The sequence below is a fragment of the Lissotriton helveticus genome, chromosome 2_1 (genome assembly GCF_964261635.1).
Source record: "Lissotriton helveticus chromosome 2_1, aLisHel1.1, whole genome shotgun sequence".
Classification (NCBI taxonomy): Eukaryota; Metazoa; Chordata; class Amphibia; order Caudata; family Salamandridae; genus Lissotriton; species Lissotriton helveticus.
The window spans coordinates 209,185,901-209,210,861 of record NC_136059.1 but is presented as its reverse complement, the minus strand read 5'-3'; positions in this window follow the sequence as shown (position 1 = coordinate 209,210,861).

Below are 24,961 nucleotides of genomic sequence, written 5' to 3'. Positions count from 1 at the left end.
TAATATCAATTAACAAAAAACTAATAAATGAACTACTTAACACCCTTTACCCCTTTACCCTATAAACACCACAACACACACCTAAAAGTAATTACACAACTACCATAATTAATTACCAATTAATTAATTAAAATGAATTAAAACCAACTTACTTTACACATTTAAAACCATACCATATCAATTAAACAAATATGAATAAAATATAATTAATCAATTAATGTTATGTAATTAAATTACTTCCCACCCTATTCCACTATAACTCCACAACCTGCTATGGAACTAAAAACACAAAATTCAAATAACAAAATAAAAATAACTACTAAAAATGTAACACATATATTAAAAATACAAACACTTCTTTTACAAAAAATACATACATCACATACATGTAAAATATATACTAAAATACATTATATTAAATAAAAAAACGATATTTTTAACAATTATATTTTTGAAAATGATTTTATTAGGCACCTTGATATTTTAAAAGTCGATATTACTTACCTTACATCGATATTCTTGACCAATATATTCTTGCTGTCAATATTTCTGAACCACGATATTTGTGCAACTCGATATTTTGTATTCCATATTCTGTCTGCACAACATGATACATGGCTGCATTCCAGTTCATCATTTCACATTTCACATCTTGCCTGGCAATCTGGGCTGAATGTTCCTACTGCAGAAAGACCAGCGCGGATTTGCGTGCTAGTGGTATTTGTCTAAATTGACACAGTGACATTTTTTTCCTTTAATGTGGCCCTGAGTGATCAGCAGTGACTGAGTTTAATTCAAGCCCAATTCCATCCCTTGGGTGGTTGTTCCAGTAGATTAAATAAGTGTCATAGTTATGCCCATGTATGAGCTCTGTGATTGCTGGTCCATAGGGCTCAGGTTGTAGCTCACTGATAAATTCTAAGTGGGCCAAACAGGTCAGGGTTTGGCTGTAGCAGGACCAATACGGCATTGCCTATGGGTAATTTCTGTTTAGATTGCACAGTGAGCAGAAAATGCCAGAGTGGAATGTTCTTTGCAGGTGTTTGAATGCTGAAATGCATTCATGCTTTACTTTCATCACTTTAGGAGTCTTCCATGTAATTTAGGGAAAGGCACTTCATACACTTTTACCATTGCGGTGGGTGCTGCAGACAGCAGCACCCACCGCAATGGTAAAGATGCAAGCACCAACCACGATATGATGGAGGCCAGACTCTAGTCCGCCCGCCATCGTAATGACCCCCTTTGTTATTTAACAATGTCAGTAGGACCATTTTTTGTAATAAGGTCCTGCCAAACAGACAGGTAACCCTAGATTGAATGAGCTGTCCGTAACAAAGAGAGCATTGGCAGACCATCTGTCACAACAGCTGCTTGGCAACATGAACCTTTGAAATATCTCATGTTTCTATGTTTGCATAATGTTTTATTTACAAAAGAATGACAAGCATGCATGCTATATATTCAAAATTCTAGTTGGCAATGTTGTAAACCCATTTAGTCCCAATTATACTAATGCATACTTCAGGGACTCAGATTTGGGTAGGATAACATGGTTTGGGTGAAAATGTGCCAATTACCTTAAACGTAGATTGAATCATCTTACAGAAAATAATATCATTCTAGGCATGAGCCTGACTGAGTCGTATACATACCCGCAGCAAGTGCTTTATTTCAGCCAGTGTTTGTAGGTGAGACTGGCACTCTTTTTTGCCCACCAACTCCACTGAATTTCCTCAACAGACTTTGATCCAGAGCAAGAGAGAGAGAAACATAAAAGGGGGAAACAAGGGTAAATAGAAAGGGGGGAAAACAGAGACAGAGGGAAAGTAGGTAAAATAAATAACCTGCAGGAATAAGATGAAGGGGAAGGAAGTGGATTAAAGAAGCCACAGGGCAGATTTGCATAGCCCTTGCCAAATTTTTGCGCCACCGTTGTGTCACTTTCTGTGACACAGCGGTGGCGTAAACAGTACGCCACATTGCAGCTCATATCCAACACGACGATTCTAGGGAGATGCGTCACATTGTAAAGCCCTGCATCACATTATACCTACATCAGGTATAATGTATGCAGGGTGGGCATTTCTACGCAGTAAGCCACGCAGAACAGACTCATTGAAATTTACAACATTTCACTGCGTCACTCTATGCCTTCACTGCGTCAAAATCCCTACACCTGCTCAGACCAGGCGTAAGGAATGACGCGAGGCTTTTTATATGGGACTCAACTAACTGTTGTGGCACAGTGCTGGAGGTGCATCACCTTAATAAGGCATGTACAGATGCGTCACTTTGTTGTAAATCTGCCCCCAAGAGTCTAATTAAGACTTTGTATTCGGCACCCCAATGTTCAATAGCGCTGGTCGCAGGCTTCTAAACAAAACTTTAGGCCCTGGCTTCATCCACAAATGAAGCTAATAAAGGGATTATTGGGAACAGAAGAAAGCAGTGTTAAAGAATCTTACCTTTCTCTATATTTTGTTGCTTGAAACCAGTAATTAACCTCACAATTAAGGGCAGATGTGGGTTGCTTTTTTTTATGTTTGAGAGCTTTATTGAAGTAAAATAGTCACTACAAGAAGGTGACAACAGCAGAGCAAAATGAGAAGGGGGCAGGCATGGGATGAGTAGAAACATAGTCAGCTGGTGGCACAATGAAAAGAAATCTAAGCATTTTTTTACAGAGTTTGTTTGGGGGGTGAGGGAGGAGAAGGGAAGGGGGGGAAGTGGAAACAATGCTAATACATTGAAGAATACAGTATAAAAAATAAAAGAATGGTAATTGTCGGCAATAAAGTACAGTAAATGCACAAATAACTAGAAGAGATGTGGAATAAGAACGTTAGCAAAACATGAGGAAAGAAGAGAAACTACAATTAGTGAAATCTAAAACATGAAACTACAAGCAGGAGTACAACTGCTCAAGGAGGCTTAAAATTGTCAGAGGAGAGCGGAGTGTATGTCTTTTTGGCAGATTGATCTAACTATAGTGTAAGAGGTAACCAATAAAGTTCAACATTGCGAAAAGGTTTTGAGGTGGAAGCAAAGGCAACATCCAAGCGATGAGAATGACATACTAGGTTCCACCAGCAAATTATGGAGATCTTGGTCAAAGACTTCCAATTGGAGGCGATATGTTGGAGTGCAAGGGCCAGCATAAGGTCAAGAAGACCATGGGAATGCGGAGGGAGGTCCAAAGACTCGGAAAGGCTACCCAAAAACACCAAAGAAGTAGAAAAAGAAATAGAGAAATCAAAAATACGGGAAATGCGAGACCATACCTGCGTCCAGAAATGTCGGACTGGAGGGCAAAGGAAAAAAAGGTGAAAGAGGTCAGCAGTGGGCGCAGTACTGGTCCAGCAATTAGAGGTCGAAGAAGAAAGGAAACAAGAAAGAGAAAGGGGAGAAAGGTAGAGTCTGTGATAGAAGAAAAATAGGGATTGGGTGAGGGATGCAGTACGGGAAGTCTTCAAGGATTTAGCCCAGATTTTATCCCAGAGGGAGGTCGGACATGAGCAACCAAAATCTTTTTCCCAAGAGAGTTCTATTTTTGATTTGGGACGAGCAGGATCAGGAGCTGAAAAATATCAATAAATAATAGAAGCTTTAGGGATAGTAGAGAGAATGGTAAGTAGAGAGGAAGGCGAGGTGAGTATGACATACGATGGTAGAGAATAGTATCGATCAAGAACTGTTTCCATCAGGATGCAGTATTTCTTTGCAAACGAGAGAGGACAATTAAATTGGGATTGAAAGTGAGGAAAGGAACAAGGAGATAAACCATCAAACAGGTGATGAACCCAAATGATACCCTTCGATCTCCACGAAGCCCAAGCAAGAGGTCTATTTCATATTAGAATGAGTGAGTTATACCAAATGGGTGACGATAAAAAGGATTCACGAGAGACAGGGACTGTGGATACCAAGGACCGTAAAAGAGAAGAAGTGTGTTTAAATAAGGGGGGATTAAGACATGGTGCCTTAGTAGTGAAACGGATAACATCCTGAAAAGAGTAAGGGAGCAATAAGTCACGTTCAACAGAGAGCCAAAGGGGAAAAAAAGGGGCTACGTCCTGTGATAGCCAACGAGAAGCTTGACGAAGAGAGAAAGATTGATGGTAAGGACGGAAATCTGGAAAATTAACCCCACCATTTGACTTAGATTTACGAAGGGCTGAGAGAGATATACGAGCCTTCTTCTGTTTCCAGAGAAATTTAGACAAAACAGAGTCAATACGACGGAAGTATAGGGCTGGGATATGGACTGGGAGCATAGAAAGTAAATAAATCAAGATCGGAGCAATCATCATCTTGACCGAGTCAAGACGACCCCACCAGGAAAGGTATAGGGGGTTCCAAGAAGAGAGGAGAGAATCAATTCGAGAGAGGACTGCATTCATGTTAAGATGGATAGAAGAGGAGATAGAGTTAGAGAAGAGAACACCAAGATATTTTATTTTCTTACTATTCCAAGCAAAGCCAGTGGAAGCAAAAAAATGTGGAAGACAAAATTTAGTTATAGGAAGAATCTCCGTCTTATCCGAATTTATTTTATATCCTGAAACCAGGGAAAATTTCTCAAATTCATCTAATAAGGAAGGAACAGAGGTAACTGGGTCAGAAATAAACAAAAGTATGTCATCTGCATAGGCAGATAGTTTGAGTTGATGAGCACCGTACGGAAAACCAGAAATGGAAGAATTGTTACGAATAGAGGATATGAAGGGTTCAAGTGCTAAAATAAAAAGAAGGGGGGAAAGGGGACAGCCCTGACGTACTCCACGTTTAAGCGTGAAAGGAGAGGTTAATTGAGCGTTAACGAGGACGGATGCTTTGGGCATAGAATATATTAGAGAAATGTAAGAAATAAATTTCGGACCAAAGCCATGCCACTTCAATGAAGCTATCAAAAAGGACCAATCCACCCTGTCAAAGGCTTTTTCAGCATCAACCGAGATAGCCGCAAGGGGAATAGAAAGAGAGGGGGCTTTATTAAGAACATTGATAAGAAGGCGGGAGTTGTCTGATGTAAGGCGACCCTTAACAAAACCACATTGTTCCTTCCCAATGAGAGATGGCATGAGTGGATCTAGACGAAGAGCCAATAATTTTGCAAAGATTTTATAATCCATATTAACTAAAGATATTGGCCGATAATTCTTACAGAATTTGGGATCCCCCCCCCTCTTTAGGGATGAGGCATATGGTAGCATCTTGAAAGGAGCCTTGAGCCAGACCAGCGGAACAAAAAGACTGGAAAAGAAAGAGAAGTTTGGGCAAGAGAAGATCGGAAAAGTGTAAATAAAATTCAACCGGAAATCCGTCAGGCCCCGGAGTCTTACCCTTGGTGAGAGAAGAGAGAGCAGTGGATAACTCAGAAAGGGTAAGATCTGAGTCCAAGGTCGAAAAATTAAGATGGGAGGTATCTGATTGAGGCAAATTCTCAAAATAAGTGTTGAGAAGATCTGGGGTAGGGGGGTTCTCAGGAGAGTACAAAGACTCATAAAAGGAGTGAAACTGCTCCAAAATTTCTTTATCGGTGTGTAAGAGGACATTAGAAGGGGAATAGATGGAGTCTATGAGAGTCCGCTCTTTACGCGATTTTAGATAGTTAGCAAGCAATCTGCCCGATTTGTTACGGCCTCCATAGTACCGTGCACTACTCCGAAGAAGAAAGGAAGAGGCTGAATCTGTAGTAAGTTTGTTAAATGCAATTTTCGCTTGAAGAAGTTCAGGAGACATATGGTTAGGAGAGGAGGTGTAAAATTGGTGTTCTAATGACTTAATATGTGCTGGAGCAACCTTACGTTTTTGGAGAAACTTCTTTTTTTTGTCGAAACAAAGTCAATAATAAATCCACGGGCTGTAGCCTTGAAAGAATCCCAAAGAACATGGGGAGGGGTATCAGGAGCAGAGTTAAGTTGAAAGAATTCAGAGGTGAAAGAGCGAAAAGAGGAAGAGAAAAGAGGATCTGTGAGGAGAGAAGAGTTACAGCGCCAGCGAGAGGATTTAGAAGTAGGAGGAAGAAGATCAAAATCAGTGATAATAGGGGCATGGTCAGAGAGGACAATAGGTTCAATAGAAGAAGATATAAGAGCCTGAGATAAAGAGGAAGAAAGAAAGATATAGTCTAAACGAGAGAAAGAAGCATGTGGGGGAGAGAAAAAAGAAAAATCTACAGTGTCCGGGTGGGTAAGCCTCCATGAATCCACAAGATGAACCTGTGTAATAGTATCAAGAAACTGTTTATGGGGTTTATGAGGGGTGAAACGAACAGAGGATTTACGATCTAAAAAAGGGTCAATGATCTGATTACAATCTCCGCCTAATAGGAAGGAATCATCTTTATGTTGGATACATTTTGCAGTAATCGAGGGCCAAAAGGAGGAATCAAAGCCTGTAGGACCATAAACATTGAACAAGGTAAGTGGGATGGCATTAATAAGCAACTTAGCCAGAATCCAACGACCCTCATCATCCTTTTCTTCAAGAATTACCTTACATTTGAGACGTTTGTGGATTAAAATAGCAACACCATTCTTTTTATGAGAGGCTGGAGAAAACAAAACAGAGCCAACCCATAGTCTTTTTAGTTTCAAGGATTCAGTCTCCGAAAGATGGGTTTCCTGAAGGAGAACAATATCAGGATTGTAGGAAGAGAGGTGGGAAAGTACTCTCTGCCGCTTAATCGGATGGTTAAAACCTTTCACATTCCATGAAACAACTTTGAAGATCAAAACATATTAAACTGTTCAAAATCGAAGAGTGCAAAAACATACTATACAAGTAATAAGCTAAGCAGGAAGGAATTAGAAGAGAAGCCAACCATGAAAAGACTAGAAGGAAGAATAGGGGAAACGGGAAGTAGAAAGGGAAAAAGGAGAAGGAATAGGGAAAAGGGAAGGAAAAAGAGTAAAGGAAAAGGAAAAGGAACTGCAAAGGGAAAAGAAGAAGGAAAAGAGATAATGCATAGAAGACAGTACAAATCCATAAGGATGACTGCAAAAAACATACCTGAAGGGGAAGATACACAGGGAGGATGGGGAAGTGGTGATGCGCAACAATACGGGTAGACTAGGACACCGCGCCGAAAACCTCACAGAATTACAAGGGAGGACACATGGTGAGGGGAAGAACCGAGACTTATCTGTATAAGGAAAGAAACAAAAACAAGTAATTAAGAAACTTATGACATATAGTCTATTTACCATAAAACCAGACATAAGTATTAGAGGATGCAAATAATGAGAAGGTCAGTTGAGAACATGTTCCAATGACAGAGAAGAAACAAAGAGAGAGAGAGAAAAACCGAGTTGACAAAGGAAAGCAGTGAGAAAGAGCGAGAAAAAACCAGAACAAATAGAACAATACATCAAGACATACAGAAAAGGAAAATAAAAGAAAAAACACTAAAGATCATGTCGAGGGCACAACAGTAACATTTTCTCAAGAACAATAACAGTAACTATCAGCCACTATTTGAAGTCGAAGCATCCATTCCATCGTGGTTGTGGAGAAGAAGGAAATTACGGAGTTCGCCAGGTTCTTGAAAAGACCAAGACTTGTTCTGATGAGTGACTCTGAAGGTGCAGGGGTGGAATAAGCCATATCGTGCTCCTAGAGATCGCAAAGAGGGTCGAAGAGCCAGGAATTCCTTACGCCTAGAAGCAGTGGCATGAGAGACATCTTGGGATATATAGATGCGTTGACCTTGCCAAGATAATTGTCGTTTGGCTCTAGCTGCAGAAAGAATGGACAACAAATCCGTGAATTTCAAAAAACGGATGATAACACCACGGGGTTTCGTAGAAGTGGACGAGCATGCTCCAAGTCTGTGTGCCCTTTGAATGCTGATGGACGTGGAAGATGGCATGTCCAATAGTTTTGGAAGGAAAGAGGTGAAGAAAGTGACTGGATCTTCACCCTCAAGAGTTTCCGGCAAACCATAAATACGAAGGTTGTTCCTTCTATTTCGATTTTCCAAATCCTCAGTGTGGCGTTGCAAAGATACAACAGTCTTCTCTAAAGATTCAATACGTTGCGTATTGGAGTGGACCTCAGGAATTTGTTGTTCTATGGAGGAGATGCGAGTATCCATGACCTCCCACTTGTCTTTCAAAAGTTGCATATCCCTGCTCGTTTCCTCAATGAATGGACGTAACGCATGGATCTCTTCCAAAATCAAATCAATGGAAGGCGAAGGAGAAGAGTCTGGTGAAGGAGAGTTCTGTTTTAAGCGTTTGCTAGATGATGCAGAGGGCGACGTCTTATTTGATGGTGGAGTACTTGAAGAGGAGCGTTGAGAGGAGAAGGTCGCCATTTTGATAGACTGTGAGGAGGGACCCAAGTTAGTGGAACTCACCGGATTCTTCGTAGAGGGGGTAAAGACAAATTTGGGCTTGCGCAGCTTTCCCATAGAAGAGAGTAGGCCAACAAGAGCACAGTTGACAAAGGCACAAATGTAGAAGTCCTCACAATAAGATTAGAGAGCTCGAGTCACCTCTAATGAAATGTTGCTGGTTACACTGAATGAACTATCTAAAGTCTCCGAAATATAGCCTTTAAAAATTCAGTACATTGCACTTCCTTTAAATGGAGGCTGGGAATTGCTATATCGGTGTCATGGTCGTGTGGTCACTGGATTCCCATTGTGTCTGACCAGAATAAACGACCGTTCCGAAACTACCAGCCAGATAATGTTTGTGGCATGACATGAAGCAGCAATATGACAAGGTAGTACCAAGAATAGGGCATGGAATTGGCTGCGAGAGTGTTACTGTAGTGACAAAGCCATCGCAAAGGCCAGAAACGGGAACACAAGTACGTCAATGGAGAAGTAGTGGCCAATAGAGATTACCATACGCTAACAAGGCATGGAAAGGGCAGGCATCAGAATAAAACATAAGGCGGGAAATAGCAGAGGCACATTACGAGGAGCCACGGATAAGTGGAAAACAAGAACCGCGACTCTTTAGATCAGCTGCGGTAATTGTAAAATGGCGGCTGCATACCACAAGTCAGAGATACAACCTGAGGAGAAAGCAGGGCGCAGATAGTCTTAAAATGATCTCCAAAGCTCACCTCGAAAGTCCGCTGATTGAATATGGATGGCGGTGTGATGAAAACGTCGTCAAAACAACCAGAAGAAAAACGGCAGACAAAATCCGTTGTAAAGCCGCTAGTGCTGAGGTGAATCCCAAAATGGCGGTTCTCGGCAGCTCGATATTAGCAACATCGACCAAAGTGTCCAAAACTGTCAGGAAAAGCCGCAGAGACGCTCACTCTGCTCACGGCATGCTCCGGTTTCAGAAAACACTGAGTTGCTGCAGATATGAACCCCGTCACCGCCTGGAAGCCATACGGAGGTATATCGGCACGGAGGAGCTCCTCGCCTAGCCGTCCATCTTGCGCGGCACCGAATCCACGCCCCCGATGTGGGTTGCTTTTAAAAAGTGAAAACAAGGCAACAGCTCACCAGTTTTCTGCTATGTGTTGGAGAGGTGAGATTGCCAATACAAATGGCTTGTGAAACATAAATTTGAGAACCCAAAGATGTGAATGTTTTTCAGAAGAGAGACGGGGAGTAATAGGAGTTACCGAAAATATCATAATTTAGCAGGCAACTCCTTATCAGAGTCTCTGAGTTGATGCATCTTGTAAAAACAACTTTTGAAAAATACCCATCACAATTAGCAAACGTTCTCCAAATGTTACTTTGAATTCTCGCACAGAACGTATGTAAATATAGCCAGTTTTTACAGTGTTTTTGTTCTCAGTTTTTTCAGGGACATACGGTTCCCATGAAGACTGGGATTCCAATTATAGCCAGCATTTCTCTTGCAGAAGAATTACAATATGAATTAAATCTACTGTGAGAGAAATAATTAATTCCAAACAATGATGAGAAGCAATGCAGTAGACAGGAGCTTAAAAAAGCATTATTCAATAGAGTCCTTGATTGGTTGAGTGATTAGGTGGGTGGGCGAGTGGCTCTCATTCCCCAAATGAAATGAATTGTTCTAATATTTTCAAGTTTCCGTCAAAGCTCGGCACTTAAAAGGCAAACTTTGCCAACGCAATGATAACTGACAGCATGAGTGCAGTTAGGCCTTGAATTATTTGAAACAGATTTATTGGGAGTATTGATATAGTAATACTTGCTTTATTTATTTATGATGACTAACTCAGTCGAACTTAATGTATCGAAGTGCGAGTGGGCCAATGAGGGAAATGAGCCTATGTCCTGCAGGCTACATACAGGTCTACATAGGGAGTAGCATGGTAGAAGTAATGTATAAGCCATCATCGGCTCTGCTGACAATATTAAAAGGATAAAACTATGAAATAATGAAACTTTTGAGAAAATGGAAGAGGTAATGAATGCTGGCCTGCTACAAGAATATTTAGCAAAAATGTAATTCAAAATGCGGGACCAGACTATCCATCAAAGTAGAAGCCTTCTCTTCTGGGTGGCGTTAGAGTAAACAGGGTGTAAGCAAGTAAGTAAAAGTGTACAAACCATGCAAATGCCTAATGCTGTCTTCTCGCTAACGTTCTCAGAAAAGCCATAGAGCAAATCAACACAAGACTTATTTAGTGAGTGAGGAGAAAAAAACACGTTTTTAATGTTTTCCTGGAGGTTGTCAGATTAGATTGAGGTCTTAAATGAAAGGGAAAGGAATTCCAAAGTGTCAGATTAGATGGAGGTCTGAAACGAAAGGGAAAGGATTTCGAAAGTTTGCAAGCAGAGTGTGAAAAAATCCCACCTTTCCATTTCCCTTTACGGAATTTTGGAAGAGCTATCAGTTTAGCTGAACTAGACAGAGGATCGCGGTTGAGTATGTGCCAGCAAAAGATTTTTGGGAAGTATTTAGGGCCTATCTTGTGAGGTCCCTTATGCATCAGACAAAGGGGGATATTCTAAAGAACATGTGATAAGCACCACAAAATTAGCTTAACCCAACTCTTCACATTGCGGTCTATCTCAGGAAAATAATGCCGTGTTAACTTAGTATTCACAACACGGCGGTACCATGCGATAGGCCCACGATAGCACATCAAATGTTCGCAATAAGGTCAATGCAATGCAGCAAATATCCGAAACACGAACGCAAAAAAAGTTGCAATGAGGCTAATTAAGATACAAAAATCAGCAAAACCCAGTGACAGGCCTGCAATTCACACACGTCAGTCGGGAAAAATCAACATAAAAGTAGAAAAAACCATACAGACAACAGCCAAACAACAGCAAGCACATTCAAGGGTGCCGGAGCAAGTATAGAGGACAGTAATTCCGAATGAGGTCGCACACTGCTCGTCCCATCAGCGTGTGACCCCGGAGCATGATGGTCGATGTAGTAGGTATCAGCAGGTGCGCTTCTACCCGAGTCTTGAGTCTTGAGGGTATTCACTTGATGAGCTTTCCATCCCTGTACACGTGTTTCGTGGTTATTACCGCTCGTCAGCAGGGAGATTAGGCGTATGCACGGGGTTGCTGCGTGGGCTGCCGAAAATATTCATATGTCCAGATACCTTTTTGTGGCGAGCAGGTGCGTAACCTCGAGGTCGTCACCAGTACCGGCTCAAGGGAGCCTGTATAAATAGTAATTCCGAATGAGGTCGCACACTGCACTGGAAATACAAGTATAGAGGACAACCAGATTTCACAAGCCCCCCGGAGGACCAGCCTAGGACCTCCGGGTCAGGGAAGGGCAAGGAGAATAAGAGTAGGAAGAAATGGTTCAGTCCGCAGGAAAACTGGATCCTTATAACGGAGGTGGTAGAACACCATCAACAACTGTTTTTCACCTCCACTGTGTCATTGGCAACTAAAAATGGAATATTGCAGTCCATTGTGGACAAGGTGAATGCAGTCGGAGTGCTAAAGAGGACAATGGAAGAGGTCAAGAGGCGTTGGAATTATGTCAAGCGCAAAACCAAGCAGAAACTCCCCAACAACCAGAAGTCAGCAATGCAGACTGGAGGTGGGAGTCCTGCACCACAGGAGGAGCTGGACTTTATGGAGTAAATGGTGTCCACAGTCATCAGTGGGGAGACAGTGGCAGGAGTTGGGGGGCCGGACAGTGTTCAACATGACCAGACACAACAGCACCAGGGTGAGTAACGATCAGACAAACCATGTCCCAGACCCACAACTCGCACCAAGAGACCAATGTACCCAAGTATGCAACATCACAGCGCCGTATAAGCACATAAGTCAAAGGCACACCACATGTAAGGGAGAAGGGGCCGCAAAATCAGAGCTGCAGGGGGGACTTCCCAAAAATGCAGCACAAACACTTAACATGCAGAGCACACCAACATTGACAACGATGTGGTAATGTGGTACAAACCGCAACACGGGACACAACTGGTGCTGCATGTGTGTAGAAACTGACCAATCACATTTGGCATTGCAGGGAAATGAGAGTTTATAATGTAGAAGTACTAACACACATCCGTGATGTTGTCAAAATATCCACTATCCCGCATCAAATAGGTGACTCCCCAAACAGTCACAATGTACACTGTCATGCAGTCCGAATATAAACATGTACAATGCATCAACATACATGTGAACACAATGTTAAACTGCAATTCCCTTCACATTGCTGAGGGAAATCCAACACCTCCTGCAGAGTAGCCCGAACCTCTCTTCTCTGATGACGAAGACGACCACAACAGCTTTCACTCCGAAGCCCTCCAACAGCTCGTGGAGAGCCTCAGCACCCCACCTTCAGGAACATGGCAGCCCAGCTGCCATGAGGAGACCCCAACCCCTGAACAGACCACGCAGCAGGCAGCACCCACCACCATGGCTGGCTCCTAGGACCCCCTTGAAGAACATGGCCTTCCAATGCCGTGTGTTGGGGTGCCAGGTGAATCTGTCTGAACAAGTGTGGGTGGGGTTCGACTGCATGGCAGCCAAACTAGATGCCATACATAGGTGTTTAAGTCCCACCAGGGACCACTCACAGTACTTAACGGACACCCACAGTCCACTTCATGCTCTCCAATGGTCCATGGCTGATATCGCTGGAGCCCTGACTCAGAGACTAGAATAACTAGGTGGAAAGTGCAGCTGCCACGGCTGCACCCTAGCGAGAGGTAGCTGGGTTCCTTAATGACCTCAGGACCATCCTCATGGCATTGCTGCGACAAGGCCTGGCGTTGATGCATGCTGATGCTACCACTATATCCACAGCCCCCTGAAATGTCAGTGCCACACAGTGCGGCAGACAATCAACCTCCGGCCTCTGATGTGTCACTGCCACAGAGTGCTGGGGACAGAACAGCCCCACCCACACATGAGGCACATGAAACAACGGAGGACAAAGATGCAGATGAATCTGGCTTCATGGTAAGAAGGTTGCAGTAGCATTGATCTCCGCCATATTGTCTGTTTCTGCTTGGTTCTGCCCTCTGCATCATCACCTTCCACTGTCCCCGATGCACTCTGCGACACTCACCTTGGACCTCGACATGGACTGCCATATTCTGTTTGATCACCAATGATACAACAATCAGACTGCGAACTGAACTCTGGCTCTTCTTTGGACTTGTCATTCCCTGAAGGACTCTGGCTGGCCCTCCACGGGCAACAATGTAAAGTGGGGTTTGCATGGCCATGTACTGCTCCAGCTACAAAACTCCACTGAATATGCATTAAACATTCATAATCACACGGATGTGTCATGTATATGGTCTTTCAAGTGTGGAAGTATGGATGAATGTAGGGTCATTGATTCCATCTTACGTCCATGTTGCTCATGAAGTTTGACTTGGGTCACAGGGTGACATATTGCCGATTGGGGTCCAGGTGGCGCCAAAACATCAAAAGGGACACACGCTTTAGTTACTTCCTTGTCCAGCCCAGTACGGAACCACGCCCAGAGCCCCGGGGTCATTGTTCAAACCCTCATGCTGGTCTGGCATACGCCAGGCCAGCTCACTCTGCTTATGCTCACAGGGGGGGATGAAAACGCTACATGTTCCAGGTCGACCCTGTAGTGATATGCAGATCACAGGTCTAGTTGTCAGTATGCCACAGCCACTCCGTCACAGCTGGTTTACTTACACCCACACCATACCCATCCAGCTCAGGCGTCATAGGTCATGTGACCCTGCCAATAAAAAGGGCCAGGCTCACGTGCTTGACGCCATTTCCACAGTTGTTCTCATTTATGCATGAGAGTCTAGGGCCCTGCAATATCGCATTCTCCAGGGCCAGAGGTGATATGATGGCGTCTGCACCACCATACTCAATAATAGAGGGTTTATGACATGTGGCACAGGCTTGGTGGCACCGGATACACATCATCTGGCACAGGCACACCGCCACGGGTCGGTGACTTTCGGTGCACTGAGGTAGGGGCCCCTTAAGTGCTGAGCGGGTGTGCAGCCTGTGATGATGCCCCATCCTGGTAGCCCACCCTCGTGTTGATTGTTGTAAGCCCTGCTGGACCGCACTGTAGGCCTGGGCCAGCGGGCAGTGCAGGCCTACCGCCACTTGGCTTTGCCTCCCAGGTCACAGAGTTAGTGGCACCTCAAGGGCTGAGCGGGTGTACAGCCTGCGATGATGCCGTGTGCACTGATATGTCCACTGCCATAGCGAAATCAAGACTCAGAATCAAGTGTGAGACCTGGTGTCCCGCTGAGCGTGGCTGCATGATGTGGAGGGTGCCATGTTTGCGGGCCCCAGGCTTGGGGCTTGCACCGGCACATGGTGGGCCCTCTTGGAGACACGCCGGTGGCAGAAGGTGAGCAGTGAGGCCTGGGTGCGTAGAGGCGGGCATGCCCTGCTGGGCGGCGGGAGGGATTGGGGTGCAGCTACCTGGGTGTGCAGGGGAGGGCATGCACCACTTGGCGGCGGCAGTGGGTGCAGCTGCCTGGGTACACAGGGCAGACAGGAGATGATTGTGTGTGCACTTGTATGTACTCTTCCATTCATATATCTGGACTCTGTTTCAGATGAGGAATCTGTTTCAGATGAGGGACCTTGTGAAATGCAGTGCATACCGGCACGTGGTTGGAGATACACCGGTGCCAGCAGGTGAGCAGTGAGGCCTAGGTGCGCAGTGTCCCTATCCCTCTCTTCTTTTCACTGTGTCTCTCTCTCCCATTCTTTCCATCTTTCTCTCTCTCTCTTTCCCTTTTCTTTCCGTCTTTCTCTCTCCCTCACTTTCTCTCCAGGTCAGAGCAGGTGTTAATTTCCTGCTGCTAAAGCACCTTATTGCCTGTTTTGGGTTCTCATGGCTGATATGGCTGGTCGTTGAGAATGTTGAAAAGTGGTGTTGTCACGGGTTTTTGCACGGGAACGCCAACTCTGCATCTCATTAGCGATAGTTGCAGGGGTCATCTGTGGTGATGTTTTTTGTGGCTGCTATCGCAGGAAAACTCGTGATATGGGCTGTTAGCACCAGCTTGTGAATGGGGGGATACATCTTTCTCCACTTTGGCTACGATAAAGTGCCGATAACTTGGCATAAATCTTTGAGAATACGCCCTAAAGAGTCCTAAATGTAATCCTCCCACAGACAGGTACCCAGTCAAGACCAAAAATACTTCAAGAAATAGAGCTGAACTTTGGAATTTGTTAGAACAAACGTGCTGCAGCATTTTGCAAAGATTCATGTTTATGTAGCATATGCTTCTGTATGCCCCTATAAAGAGCATTACAGTAATCAATTCTTGAAATGACTAAGACCAGAATAACCTTATTTCGCAAATCTGAGGGAATGTAGGGGGACATCTTCTTCAAACTTGATGTGATCTGACAAACAGAGTTTCCCATGACACACCACCAGATTTCTGGTTTTTTTAACAGGTAAGGAGAGAGAACCAAGATTAGGAGGCCACCAAGAGGTATTTCAAAAGGCGATGTCAATTCTGAAAAGGAGAACTTCTGTCTTTTCCGAGTTCAGTTTCAGATAATTCTCCTGCATCCATGTCACAATTTGCCTCATGCAGTTGTTAAGTATGTTGGCCACCTCGTTGACATTGGAGGACACTGACACTACAATGTGAGTTTGGTCTGTGTAAGAGACAACCGAAAACCATGGGATTGAATGAGTTTAGCTAGAGGAGTGACATAGATGTTGCAAAGTGTGGGACTTTATAAGGAGTCCTGAGGCACCCCGCCTGGAAGAGAGAAAGGAGCTGAACAAACTCTCAAAAAGTCACCATTTGCTCTCTGTCAGACAGAAAAGACCTGAGAATGGCAAGGGCTGCACCTTGAAAGCCAATTCTCTCAAGCTGGTTGATAAGCAAGGATTGATCAACTGTATCAAATGTGGCCAAGAGATCAAGGAGAATCAGCACCACCCTACCTCCTCTGTCTAACGGCCTTCTAATTTCTTCAGTAGCAATAACTAAAGCAAATTTCTTACAATGTTGCGATCTAAAACTGTGTTGTAATGGATCCAGGAGATGGTTTATGTCAAGGTAGGACATAAAGTCCTCATTCATAGCCTTCTCCAGAATTTTGTTAGGAAGTAAAAGGTAGTAAATAAACCAATAACTCTTCAGGAACTGCTGGATAAACAGAAGTTTTTTTAAAAAGAGGATGCACTGAGGTGTTTTTCCAGCCTCCTGCAAAGTGACCTGAGATTAAAATGATATTCAGCAGGTCAGTGAACTAGACTGAGACCATTGAAGACACAGTCTGTAAAACGTGAGAAGGGCAAGCATCAAATGGGGAGCCAGATTCAACTGTTTCAATAAAATTCACTACACTTTCTTCAGAAAGTTTGCTGAAATCCGTAAAAACATTGGGGGCCTCATTTATGAGAATTGACGGATCGCTGCGTGAAAGAAGCAATGCGTCACTTCTCAGTGCGCACTCCTTGCGACATACCTGATGCCTCATATTTACTGTATGATACAAAAGGGGATGATGGACGGAGCGTTTGAACAAATCAAACACTCACCCCTAGTCAACTGATCTGGGTTTAATCCATCACCATTCTTTAGCTCACTCCGCCACCCCAGTTCAGACAAGGCCATATGCAAATCAGTCTGACCCTGTGCCTCATGGGAATAGTCCAGCCCAAACTGCCAAAGCCACGTCTTCCCTGGACCGGAAACAAGCATCCTAGGACCGGTTTCTGGCATTTCAGCCGTCATCAGCCAGGCTAGCTTGAATCCAGTGGCAAAGTGAGCAAGGGACTCACGTCTGAGCATACCCTGCCAACTTAGGGTGAACAAAGCGATACAAAAGGGGATGATGGACGGAGCGTTTGAACAAATGAAACACTCACCCCCAGTCAACTGATCTGGGTTTAATCCATTACCTTTCTTTAGCTCACTCCGTCACCCCAGTTCAGACATGGCCATATGCAAATCAGTCTGACCCTGTGCCTCATGGGAACAGTCCAGCCCAAACTGCCAAAGCCATGTCTTCCCTGGACCGGAAACAAGCATCCTGGGACCGGTTACTGCCATTTCAGCCGTCATCAGCCAGGCTAGCTTGAATCCAGTGGCAAAGTGAGCAAGGGACTCACGTCTGAGCATACCCTGCCAACTTAGGGCAAACAAAGCGATACAAAAGGACCTGGCTTGGCAGTTCGGGCTGGACTGTTCCCATGGGCCACAGGGTCAAGACTGGTTGCATATGGCTGGGTTCAAACTGGAATGGCATGGTGAGCAACACAACGATGGATTTAGGCCCAGATCTCTGTACTGGGGTGAATGTCTGACATTGTTCTGCATTCTGTCCATCAACTGTTGTTTTTACATTTGTCTCCCCAAGTGGGACGGGTATGCTCAGACGGGAGTCCCGTGCTCTCTATGCCACTGGAATCAAGCTATTCAGGCTGATGAGGGCTGAAAGCCCGAAACCGGTCCTTGGATGCTTGTTTCCAGTCCAGGGAGGACCAGGCTTGCCAGTTCGGGCTAGACTGTTCCCATGGGGCACAGGGTCAGACTGATTTGCATATGGCTGGGTTCAAACTGGAAAGGCATGGTGAGCAATAAAACGATGGATTTAGGCCCAGATCTCTGTACTGGGGTGAATGTATGACATTGTTCTGCATTCTGTCCATCAACTGTTGTTTTTACATTTGTCACCCCGAGTGGGACGGGTATGCTCAGACGTGAGTCCCGTGCTCTCCATGCCACTGGAATCAAGCTATCAAGGCTGGTGTGGGCTGAAAGCCCGAAACCAGTCCATGGATGCTTGTTTCCAGTGCAGGAAGGGCCTGGCGTGGGACGGGTATGCTCAGACTTGAGTCCCGTGCTCTCCATGCCACTGGAATCAAGCTATCCAGGCTGCTAAGGGCTGAAAGCCCGAAACTGGTCCTTGGATGATTGTTTCCAGTCCAGGGACGACGTGGCTTGGCAGTTCGGGCTGGACTTATCCCATGGGCCACAGGGTCAAGACTGATTTGCATATGGCTGGGTTCAAACTGGAATGGCATGGTGAGCAAAAAAACTATGGATTTAGGCCCAGATCTCTGTACTGGGGTGAATGTATAACCTTGTTCTGCATTCTGTCTATCAATTTTTGTTTTTGCATTTGTCACCCCGAGTGGGACGGGTATGCTCAGACGTGAGTCCCGTGCTCTCCATGCCACTGGAATCAAGCTATCCAGGCTGATGAGGGCTGAAAGCCCGAAACTGGTCCTTGGATGCTTGTTTCCAGTCCAGGGAGGACCTGGCTTGGCAGTTCGGGCTGGACTGTTCCGATGGGACACACGGTCAAGACTGATTTGCATATGGCTGGGTTCAAACTGGAAAGGCATAGTGAGCAAAAACCGATAGATTTAGGCCCAGATCTCTGTACTGGGGTGAATGTATGACATTGTTCTGCATTCTGTCCATCAACTGTTGTTTTTACATTTGTCACCCCGAGTGGGAAGGGTATGCTCAGACGTGAGTCCCCTGCTCTCCATGCCACTAGAATCAAGCTATCAAGGCTGGTGTGGGCTGAAAGCCTGAAACCAGTCCATGGATGCTTGTTTCCAGTGCAGGGAGGGCCTGGCGTGGGACGGGTATGCTCAGACGTGAGTCCCATGCTCTCCATGCCACTGGAATCAAGCTATCCAGGCTGATAAAGGCTGAAAGCCCGAAACTGGTCCTTGGATGATTGTTTCCAGTCCAGGGAGGACGTGGCTTGGCAGGCCCCGATCTCTGTACTGGGGTGAATGTATAACATTGTTCTGCATTCTGTCCATCAATTGTTGCATTTGTCACCCCGAGTGGGACGGGTATGCTCAGACGTGAGTCCCGTGCTCTCCATGCCACTGGAATCAAGCTATCCAGGCTGATGAGAGCTGAAAGCCCGAAACTGGTCCTTGGATGCTTGTTTCCAGTCCAGGGAGGACCTGGCTTGGCAGTTCGGGCTGGACTGTTCCCATGGGGCACAGGGTCAGACTGATTTGCATATGGCTGGGTTCAAACTGGAAAGGCATGATGTGCAAAAAAACGATGGATTTAGGCCCAGATCTCTGTACTGGGGTGAATGTATGACATTGTTCTGCATTCTGTCCATCAACTGTTGTTTTTGCATTTGTCACCCAGAGTGGGACGGGTATGCTCAGACGTGAGTCCCGTGCTCTCCATGCCACTGGAATAAAGCTATCCAGGCTGATGAGGGCTGAGTGTGTCACAAAAGTGACGCAACTCCAGCAATGCGTCCTTTCACATGGGCAAGCCCCATCTGAAAGGGCCTGCGGCAGTCTTACGCCTGCTGTGGGGCAGGCATTAGATTTTGATGCAACGGCGTCCTAGAAGTGATGCAGTGAAATCTGATAGATTTCACTGCGTCACTTTTATGAGGCTTTTTGCGGGGGAATCGCCCCCCCCCTGCATACATTATACCTGATGCAGGTATAATGTAGCGCAGGGGTTTACAGAGTGATGCATCTGCTTAGATGCGTCACTTTGTAAATAGTGTGCAACAGGAGGCATGTTTTACGCCGCTGATGAGTCAAAAAAGTGCCGCATGGGAAGTGCAAAACTGACGCAAGGCCTCAGTAATGAGGCCCTTGGAGTCAAAATATTACTCAGAATCAAAGTTTCTGATACTGAAGGAGTAGGGACGAGGGCTGTCATGCAAGCATCTTCCTTGTTTGAGGTAAATTTATTAATAATTATATAAACCTTAGACTGAAAGCTTATTACAGAAGGATTGATCTGGAATGAAACCTTTGTCATTATTGCAGAGGAAAAGAGTTGTAACTGTCTTAAATACTTATTTAGTAGAATCTTGGGTGGAATTGATTCTTTCTCTAAAATATCTTGTTTTTTCAGAAACAATGAAGGCTTCATGGTCCTTAATAAGGGAATTATATTTGTTTATTTCTTCAAAGCAGTATTGTTTCCTCCACCTATATTTGTAAGCCCTGCATTTTTGTTTAGGTATTTTGGGATCTGATGAATACCAGGGGGCTGATGGCTCTTCCAGGAATTTCTTATTGCTTTTTTCAGGAACCAGTGAGGTGACAGCAGAATCACAACAATTGGTGAAGTTTGTGACTGCACATTCTATATTGCTGTCAATCATAGGATTAGAGATTCTAAGAATGCTATTAAGTTCTGAGTTATCAATTTTCTACCATGGACGAAACTTAAATATAGAAGAAGAACTAGATTTGCAGGATTGTTTTAGTACTTCAGCCTGAGTTTCCAACAAGGGAAGCATTGCTTTGGAAATGAACCAATATGAAGAATCATGATGAGGGAAAGTTGCAAAATACAGTCTGGAGAAAGCCAAAGGTGGTTAGCAGTAGTGCGCGGCCACCAACAAATATGACTGAGAGAAATGGAACAAGTCCTAAATTAGATGTTAGCATAACCTTGGACTCTGATGTTACATATTAGCATTTGTGGATGAGACACAAAGGTATCTCGAAGAACTTATAGCATTACTGAGAAATAAACCATCTTTCTGCACATCTGAGTTGGTGTCTTTAGAAAATTGTTTCCCTTCTGAGATGATGTAGACGTTGAGCGTGAACCTCATAACTCATTGCTCCATCAAATAATTATAATTGTTCTTTGTATCCCAATATTTTCATTCTTAATGATCTGGTTTCATTACAACCAAAGGTGACCCAGGTAATTCTAGGACAAACTGAACTGCAGCCTAGGGATTGCGCAAGTGTGGGGGGAAATGATCCTGTTGGTTGTGTATCATCGGTAAATGCCATGTCTGGATCATCTGTTACATTGACAGGTTACTTTTTAATAACATTTAAAAGGTTTACCAAGCATTTCTACAGTGAAAGCAGGCTATTAATAGTTCTTATCCTGCAGCCAGTTTGATAACTGGCAATTGTAACTCTTGGTGGTAAGTCGAGATGGTGAACATTACATTTGTGACACAGTTAAAGATGGGGGATTTTGCACCAGAGTGCATGTGTTCCACTGCGATGCAAAGCTCCTCCTTCCCCAATTCCACCACCTTTGTGTTTTTCTGCTGTCCAGGCTCTCAAATTGTATCTGCTGTTATTGGTTTGTGTGGCTGAACCTTCCTGAGCTCCGCCCCCCTCGCCACTCCCTCCCCGGGGCACCTGTGATATTTCTGACAGCCACTCTCTGTATTTGTACATTACTTTTTGTGTATTTCTGCATCATAATATGGTAGCTTTGGCTTGTTCTTCCCCGAGGTTTATACTCAACAAATAATTGCAAGACAAAGCAGTGCAAATCTTTGCTGCAATTAACATGGCGTTCTAAAAGCCTGAGGGCACAGCGCAAAATTGCAATGCAAATGGCACATTACTATGTAATGTGACATAATATCATAATTTCATGTAACAAACATAACAGGGAATTCCCAAAATGATATTAAGTATGCTGCGTAATTTAAATTTTGCGCAACTCCAGTTATCTCTGGTGCAGTGTGTAACTCTGAAGATCAGCCCTCCTCTTTTCAAAGAGAGTAAACCTCAACACAATAGATTCACAGCCCACAAACATCCTACTTAGGGGGATATTTACAAGGACTTAACTCCGATTAATCCCCACCTTAACGCATCACAAGTGGAGATAGATTTAACAGCCCATTCTTAAGCAGGTGCAAACTGCAGAAACCACCAGTATCCTGTGTTAACTGCCCCAACATGTATCTCCACTGTGGACACCACCAACTAACCCTACTGAGATGCAGAGTATGTGTTCCCATGACAAAAACAAAAACAAAACACAACACCACTTTCACAACGAACTGCCAGATCTGTGATGCGAGTCAAAACCATGCGATAAGCCGGGGTAGCAGCAGGTATTTAACACCTGCCTCCTGCAGGAGTAAAGCCTGATGACTACATGCAGTAGGCAACGGATCCCCACACACAGCCACACCCGAAGAACAAACATTGCCATGGAGCTACTCATTATGCAGCTCGGAGCCTCAACAGGGACACACCACCCACTGCCACCACCCCCAGGACCGCCACCACCCCCATGATCCGGACTCGCACCCCCCGGACCACCACACAGACAGCACAGAGTAAGACAGCGGACCTACCGAAAACGCACCAGTCTCACAGACCTAATGCCCGAGGTAGACATTGCCCACTACAGGCTAAAAAGGACAACCATTATCCACAGCATGACCCACATCACCCACAGGTTGATGGTCCCAACAAAGCAGACAGTCAACATCCCTCCGCAGAAAAAGCTGGTGGCTGTGCTGCAACTGTTGACCTCCTACCTTCCAACCAACAACTGCCGGAGTTGGAGGGGTCTCACAGACAGCCCTATCAAAGTTCATCACACCTGTCATGGATACCATCCTCAGCTTCATACCCCAGTACCTTCACTTCTCCCACACTGCGCAGGAACAGCAGGAGTCCAAGCAAAGCTTCCACACCATAGCTGGATTCTTGGCCATGTTGGGGGCAATAGACTGCACACATGTCCCACCTGTGCCCCCTGCGGATACTGCACACCACTACCACAACAGAAAGCACACTCATTCCATCAATGTGCAGGCAATATTGAACTACTGGGGAATGTTCACCAATGTCGTTGCAAACTACCCCGGCAGTGTCATGATTCTTACATCTTCCGACAGTCCATCATCAACCAGCACTTCCAGGATGGCACATATGGAACTGGACTACTCATTGGTAAGTGCCCAATAAACACACCACACACCTCAAAGCCACCATCACACAACGCACAACTGTGGGAATTCACAAGTGCCAAACCACATACAACATGTCAATCAACATGCCCACCTACCGGACACAAGAACACTACTCCATGGTGATCCTGGGAAACCCTTGTGAACAATACAGCTATATCATGGCACCACAGCCACACAACAGCTGAACATGTGTAGATGCAGAATGCAGCCATGTGCGAAAGATGCAAGTGACCCGTGAATGGGAAAGTACATAATGACAAGTGAGGCGATGATGTGCAGGACAGACAAGGGTATGCAAGCCACAAATATGTCCTTGCAGACCACAACTGCTGGTGACTGGAGAGTAGTGAACATTGGACCCAACCATGTCACCCCAGGCCGTGGCTCAGATAGTGGAAATGTTGCTCGCTGCATCCCACCCTGTGTGAGTGAGCGTAGTGGGTTGGCCCTGAGTACACCAGGGCTGTGCAGGGTTGTGGACAAAAACCCCGTGGAGCAGAGTGTGGTTCTCTCCCAGAAAGGCCAACGCCACTGACAGGGCGGCGCCACGCAGTCCACCAAGAGGGTGATTCCGTGAGCAGCGGAGCCTGCAACCCTGTGCGCCTGCTGCACCCCAGGACACTGATACCCAGACAAGGTCTGCCCGCCCCAGGGCTGCACTGCTCACCTGCAGACACCATTGTGTGTCAAAGAGGGCCCACCATGTGCCGGTGCAAGCTCCAAGCACCAGTCCCGTGACCCCTGCAGCCTCCGCAGACCATCGCTGGCCCCCCAACGGTGGTCCACATCACTCCTTTCTCATTAATATACTCCACCAGTGTCCCCTTCGGCCCAGTAGGCCCCCCACGTGGAACTGTGTCCTGAGTCCTGAATGGCAGTGACCCCATGTCAGTGGCAGCGGCCGCAGCACCAGACTCCCTTCGATCAGTGAGGCATAATTCCATATCGCAGGCCTGCAACACGAGGTGCCACTAACCCTGTTCAATGCAAGCCGGTGACACGTGTTGCCACTAACCCTGTTTAAAGCAAGCCTGTGACACGTGGTGCCTCTAACCGTGTGCGCCGTGAGTGGCTGTCAGCCTCTGGCAGATTATCGTTAGTTTCTGAGCCTGTGGCCTGGGGGCTATCATCAGCAACAGGCAGGTACGGACTTGGTGTCCATCACAAGTCTGTGGCTTTAATGTCCGCCATGTTGCCAGACACAGCTGACATGTGCCCTCTGCATCATACCCTGGGGGTAAACCTCCAATTCTCCGCCGAGACACTCCGCGGAAGGCACCCATGGCACATACAAGACCCAGCTCTGCCCTCATGACCCTACCCCAGTCTCCTGCAGGTCAGCATCCTGTGGCGGTGGGCCCGTGTCGGCCACTGTGCATCCGGGGACACTAACCCTGTGCGAGTCAAGTCACCCCTGACTTTGCATTTCTGAGTGCATGATGACTGTTGGAGTTGTTGCCAGAACCCGCTACTCCCTGAGGGCTGGCTTACACTCACCCCACACACAGCCAGCACAGGCATCACTGGATTAATGGTACTGCCACCACATCCTGCCGAACCAAGTATTGACTCTTTTCTCCCTGCACAGGTGATCAAGGATATGCACTCTTCCCATGGATGATGACACCCCTCCGAGACCCGAACACACCCGCTCAGAGGCAGTACAATGCTACTAACAAATGCACCAGGGGTATCATTGAACACACATTTGGCGTGTTGTAGCCACATTTCATGTGCCTGAATGGCACAGGTGAAAAGCTCCTGTACAGCCCGGACATTGTGTGCAAGATGATCGTTGCATGTTGTGTTTTGCACAACATCTACATACGTACCAATACCCCATGGATCCCAATTCCAGAAGTACCA